This window comes from Callospermophilus lateralis, chromosome 15 (genome assembly GCF_048772815.1).
Source record: "Callospermophilus lateralis isolate mCalLat2 chromosome 15, mCalLat2.hap1, whole genome shotgun sequence".
Taxonomy (NCBI): Eukaryota; Metazoa; Chordata; class Mammalia; order Rodentia; family Sciuridae; genus Callospermophilus; species Callospermophilus lateralis.
In genome coordinates, this window is record NC_135319.1 from 80,864,398 (window position 1) to 80,871,195 (window position 6,798).

The following is a 6,798-nucleotide window of genomic DNA, read 5'->3' on the forward strand; positions in this document are numbered from 1 at the left end:
TTCCAATGAATTGAAGAGGGGGTTTGACTTTGTAAACAGTAACAGGCAAAAAAAAAAAAAAAAAAAAAAAAAGGCAGGAAAAGAGAACAAAAAATTATTCAAAATTACTTTCCTTATAGAGTTAAAACAGAAGGTATGTCCTTATTCCACTGACTGGTTAACTAGATTTAAGATTTTTAGAGATCATTCTCTTCCATGGTCAAATTAATTCCTAAATTAAAAAAAAACTATTGTGAATGGGATTAATTTCTTTATGTTTTTTCAGATAGTGCACTATTAGTGAATAAAAGTGCTGCTAATTTTGTATGTCAACTTGTATCCTGCCACTTTACTGAATTAATTATTAGGTTGAACAGTTTGGGGTGTTGTCTTTGGGGTTTTTGGAATGTAAGATTGTGTAGTCTGCAAACAGGGAGAGTTGGACTTCTTCTTTTCCAAATTAGATTTCTATTATTTCCTTCTATTGCCTAATTGTCCTGGCTAGGGCTTCCCCTAGGTGAATAGAAGTGGGGAAAGTGGGCACCATTCTCTTGTCTCAGACTTTACAGGAAAAGCTTTGAACGTTTCTTCAATCAGCACGATGTTAGCTGTGGGTTTGTCTCCTCTGGTCTTCTCAACAGCACATGAAACATTCTCCAGAACAGATCATATTTTAGGTCACCAGAAAGCCTCAGTCCTTAAATTACAATTATGTTTTCTAACCACAATGACATAAAAGTAGAAATCAACAACAGGAGGAAATTTGGTTACTTTATACATACATGGAAATTAAACAATCTGCTCCTGAACAGCCAGTGGTTTAATGAAGGGGTTAAAGGGGAACTTAAAAATTTCTTCAGACAAATGAAAATGGAAGTACAGCATTTCAAAACCTACTGGATACAGCCAAAGTCATTCTTAGAAGGAAGTTCATGGTAATAATTACCTACATCAAAAAAGAAGAAATATCACCAATAAACCACCTAATGATGTACTCCAAGGAACTAGAAAAACAAGGAGAAAAACTAGAAAAACTAGAAAAATGAGCAAACCCCCAAATTAGTAGAAGGATAGAAATGTAAATATCAGGGGAGTAATAAATGAAATAACAAAAAATACACAGGATCAATTATGTGACAATTGATTTTTTAAAAGAAAAGCGAAAGCAACCAACAAGCAAGTAGACCAGAGAAAAAGAGAAAAGATTGAAATAGATAAAATCACAGGTGAAAACTGATACCACAGAAATAAAGAGCATCATAGGGACTACCATTAAAAATTACCTACCAATAAATTGGTCATCAGGAATGGATGAGAAATTCCTGGACACATACAGCCTACCAAGACTGAAAAGGGAAGAAATAGAAAATCTAAATATCCATGAGTGAGGAAAAGGACAAAGAAAAACCCATGGCTTCATAGTTCCACTGTTGAATTCTACCACCTATTTAAATAAGAACTTACATTAATTCTTCTCAAACTGTTAAAGAAAATATAAGAGGGGAGAGGACTTTCACATTCATCCTATGAGTATTAGCCTGATACCAGATGAGTAGAGATAAAGGGGTGAGGTGGTGGGAAAGAAGGAAGGAAGGAAGGGAGGGAGGGAGGAAGGGAGGGAGGGAGGAAAGGAGGAAGGGAGGGAGGGGGGAGGAGGGTAGGGAGGAAGGATTTTAGAACTGCCTGGCAGTGTGTACAGGACAGACACAGAGAGAACTATCTGAGGACAAGGAGAACAGGTAGGAGACTACTGTGATGGCCCAGGTAAGAAATGATTGTCATATTCAATATCTCAGAAGTTTAATTTTTACTGATGAAATTTCCATTTACTATGTTAGTGGCAGGGAAGGAAACACAACTAAATCTAAAAACAGATTATCCAAAATATTTGTGTGTGCTGGACATCGTGGCCCATGCCTGTAATCCCAGAGATTTGGAAGGTAGAGGCAGGAAGATTGCAAATTCAAGACTAGCCTCAGCAACAACTTAGTGAGGCCCTAAACAATTTAGTGAATACCTGTTTCAAAAATTAATTAATAAATTAGTTAAAAGTAATAATAATAATAAATTATGAGTGTCAATTTGCTTTGCAAATCAGATACTGAGTCTTGAACAGATGTCCACACACCCATATGAACACCTTCCACTGCACTCATTCTTGACCACTTGTTAGATCAACTCTAGACTAACACCCTGGGAGAATGTGACTTTCTATGTCTTGACAAAACAAGTCATTCAGAGCTGGTGAAAAAAACGTGTGCTTCCAAATGAGCTCGCTTCTTACCAACTGTGTGTCCCCAGGCACATTGCTTACACTCTCTTGAGTTTCACTGTCTTCATAAGAAAAGTAGCTAAACCTTCCACAAGTTTGAGGACAGATTAGATACAAAAAAAATGTAAGTAAATTGTTGGAGGGCTGATTATAATTCTGTTGTACTCCTCAGGTCTGAGTGAGCTAGACCCTCACATTTGGCAACATGGTTGTTCTGAAAGGTGTGAAGCAATACCAATCCCTGTCATCACAGCATTTTTCTCTCAGGGAACTTTGGGATCTTCAGGAAAACATGTCCTTCTTCCCATGGAGAGCCCTGGCAGCAGCTGAGCTAGATAAGGGGAGGACAGCACAGGCCCTTGAAGGCTAAGTAAATGAAACCCAGTTTGTGTAACATGTGGTTATCTGGCCACACAGGTGTTCCAGGGCCTTTCTTTCCCTCTGGAGATTGCTATCACAATGTTGCCAGAATCAGAATATTACTTAAATGAAAATTTACCTCCTCTGCAAATTTACCTCCTCTGCGAGGCAAATTTGACTAGGCACTTCCAAGTCTGGCATTATTATTTTTAAGTGTCTAGGGTCTCTGTGTCAAAATTTGAGTCTGTGTTGTTGAGCCCAGGAAACATGGAATTATTTTTCAGTGGGAGCTCTTTCAGCTTGCAATGCCATGGGGTGGGTGTCTGAGGGGGTGCCTCCCCAGCCTGTCGCCCTACTCTAGTCTGACCTTTGAATCTGCAACCCCAAGACCTTTAGGGCGAGTGTCTGAGGCTAGTGGAAAGCAAGGTTTGGGAGGTACCTTCAGCCCCCTCTGGTATTTGAGAGCCTCCTGTGCATCCAGACCACTGAGCTGCTGCACCTTTCTGTCAATCACTGCAAAGGCACCAGGCAACAGGGGGTGAGTTTTCACTAAATTTTGTGCTATCCTATGACCTCAGGCAGCCTGTGAGGCAAATGGTCCCCATCAAGTGATGAACTAGAAAATGAATATTATAATTAAAATTCTACTAATATGGTGGAAGAGCCAGATTTTTTAAATTTGGGAAGTGGCAGGAAAGGGGATTTTGAAAACCAAGTGTTACAGGAAAAATTATTTCAAAGTGTGACTCTTGTATATAAATAACATCCAAATCTCATGTTGAAATTTGTAGTCAAGAATGGGATGTTTGGTACCTAAATAGTTCATGGAAGTCAGAGAACCACGATGACTTTAAGAGATGCAATAAATAATCTCTATTTGTTAACAATACTAACTATTATGGCCTTGAGTCTCAGTAGATTAAAATAATAAAAGTTTATTTCTTGCTCTGATAAAATCCAAAATTTGTGTTTTAGTTGGTGAGAGGCTTTCCTCTAAGCAGACCCCTTCCATCTTGGGGTTCTGCCAGCTTCAGCACATGGTCTTCAGGGTAGTGGTACTTGTCTGCCTCAAGACATCAAAGCATGGAGGACCATGTGTGGGATTTTAGGAATAAAACTGGAACTGGGGGGCATCCATGCACTCCCATGACTCACCAGAAGCGGCCACATGGCCCTATCTCCCTGCAAGGTAGGCAGGGGAGGAGTGTCTAGTTCTGCTCCCAGTAGGAAGCTGTCAGCAGGCAGGCTCTGCCTCAGACTACCTACACGGACACCCCCAGACTACCTACACAGACACCCCCAGACATCGGCACACACAGGTCTGCATACAACAGCATGGCTGATAAAATTTCATGACTCTCTGAGTTCAGCAGGACTGGATTGAGGGGAAGTCACTCATGTGTGGCTGACATGACAGACTGCTGCTCGTGTCCCATTCCCTTCCCAGCTTTTGTGGATGTAGAAAATTGAATCTTTCCCAAATGTTCTAAAATATGAACCTATTTCAGTTTACAAAATGACTCCCCATAGCCGCTAGTCTCTACAGTGGCGGTGCTCCTGAGCATTGTATAACAACACGGAAGAGAACTTTTCACACCTGCTGTTTTCTCATCTCAGGAGCACTGTGGAAAACTTCACCTCCTCTATCAGTATGGGCTTAACTGTGATTAAAATTTGGTGAATTTGGTCTTAAATCTCTTGGTCATATGTAAAGAAAGGTCACCCTCCATACGGGTTAAATTTTGCTTCATTTAAAATGCCACTTTACAAATATCATATGACATAGCAATTCTCCCCAAGTATAAAATCCTTCATGATACACCTGAATGACACAGATATGACTGTAACATCAGTGTAGCAATACCATGCATGAATACTGCAGAGATGCAAGACTTTGGTTCTTGGAGGTTTGTGGAGAGATGTTTCAGTTTTGTTTGTTGTGTTTTGTTTTTTGGTTGGTTGGTTAGTTTTTGCTTAATTGAGTAAAAGAGGCTTCAAAGTCCTTTACTGTGAGATTGTGTTGGCAGATTTGATTGTTGCAATTGTGGAAAATAAATGGCTTTCCAATTTCATTTCCTTTTTATTTGTTGATTCATTCAACAAGAGAGTGCTGGTGGCCTGCCGTGAAACAAGCCCTGGGCTGGGTGCTCAGTCATGACAACAGGGCCCAGAGAATTTCAGCCCCCCTCCATTTACGACCCACCACTAGCTCCTTTCTTTTTTCTCAAAACCTCCTCCTTGTTATCGCATGGGAACAAGGACCAAGCTTTCATATCAAAAGAAGGGCTAGACAGCACTTTCTGAAGAGACTCTCATGGCATTGGAGGACTTTGCAGGAATTTCCCAGGGTACTCAGCCGTGCATTCCTTCCCCATCTTCTGCTCCTAGTTTAACATTTTCCTTACCAAACATTCTTGAACTATCCTTGTAAATAACAACAAAAAAAAAATCTGTTGCTTTTTTTGTAACTATAAATTTGGTCAGAAGACTGAATTATTATCTGCTCACCTTGGACCTACACAAGGGGCAGTTTCATATGTCTGAATCTAAATCTGGGACTGCCTAAGGTTGAATGATCTGTATCTTAACATTATGATGTCCCAGGCAGTATCAAAAAAAAAAAAATGCCATTTAACCAATCTACCACTAACTAAAAAGTCTCAGTTCTTTTCTATCAAATACTGTTCTTTCAGAGTAATTTTCCCAGATCATTTTGTTTTCCAGGTTAATTTCTATTTTTTTCTCTTGCTCATAGTTTCATCCAATGTTGGGGTCACTGACCAGACCTCTGTTCTCTCAGCAATACCCCCAACTCCTTTTGTTACCTTTCCTACATGCTTTTGAGAAATAAATTAGTGTAACATGGATAGGTTCTTTGTCTCATGAATTCAAAGAATAAAATCCACGAACACAAGGGTGAGGAGAGCAAAGTAACAGGATTTATTAGAGTAATGGAAAGAAAGCAGAGGTCCTGAAAAGGAGGGAGGGGGTCCCAAGAGAGGGATGCCCATATGCCCATAGATGGCTATTGCCTAGGGGTTTATATGGATGTATAGGTTTTTTGTTTGTTTGTTTTGGGAGTTTTTGTTTGTTTGTTTGTTTTTGTATGCAGGATTGAACTCAGGGGCACTTAACCACTGAATCACATCTCCAGCCCTATTTTGTATTTTATTTAGAGACAGGGTCTCACTGTGTTGCTTAGTGCCTCGCTGTTGCTGAGGCTGCCTCTGAACTCATGATCTTCCTGCCTCAGCCTCCCGAACCGCTGAGATTACAGGCGTGTGCCACCACCGTGCCTAGCTGTTGGATGTATAGGTTTAAGGAAGTCAGGCCCCTGCCCAATCCTGGGTAAGGCACTCAGGTTCACAAGGTATTTATGTAGCCTTTACTCCAATCAAAATATTGACCAGGCATTTTTCCTTTTTTGAAGAGGCGATGGACTCCAAGTCACATATGCTGCTGCTCTGCTGCCCAGCCCAGAAAGTCCTCTGGGGGTCCATTTTCCTATCTTCCCTGCCTTATCTCTTCCTCCTGCCTTCATTAGTTCTATGGAGTATTAACATGGGTCACCAAGTGCCTTTCTAGAAGGGAGATTCTCTTGAAGGACTCTCTTATTAAGCTGTTTGAGAGGAAGGTGGGGGGGAAGGAAAGCTGCAGGAGCTGGGGAGTCTCAGGGTTGGCTTTCCAGGAGGCTACTGTCCAGTCCCTGCAAAGAGTCAGGCTTCACGCTCATCTCAGCCCTCCCTTGTCTGCACAGAGAAGCACAAACCAAGATAAGGAGCACTCAGATCCTTCCCCAAAATGACAGGACAGTGATTCTGAGCACTGCATCGCAACATAGAAAGAGAACTTTCCTACCTGCCACTTCCTCATCTTCCCATGAGCACTGTGGAAACTACCTCCCCTGTCAATACAGGCTTATCTGTGATTAAAATTAGAAATATGACCTTGGAGCCTTCTCTCTTTTCATGCCACTTTTCCATGGCATGGCTCGAAAAGATAAGGTTGCCTATAAAAGGGCCTTTCGGTGTTGTCCAGCTGTCCGTGGAACCTGACGGATCTGCCATGGTGAGTGGGGCACGAGCTTCCCAGGCTGACTTATTAGACTTTACCGTTTTCTCCACAGACCTCAGGGATGTGGGGAAAGCCGACTTTCCAAGCCTCGCTAGGCCACACTCAACCTTGTT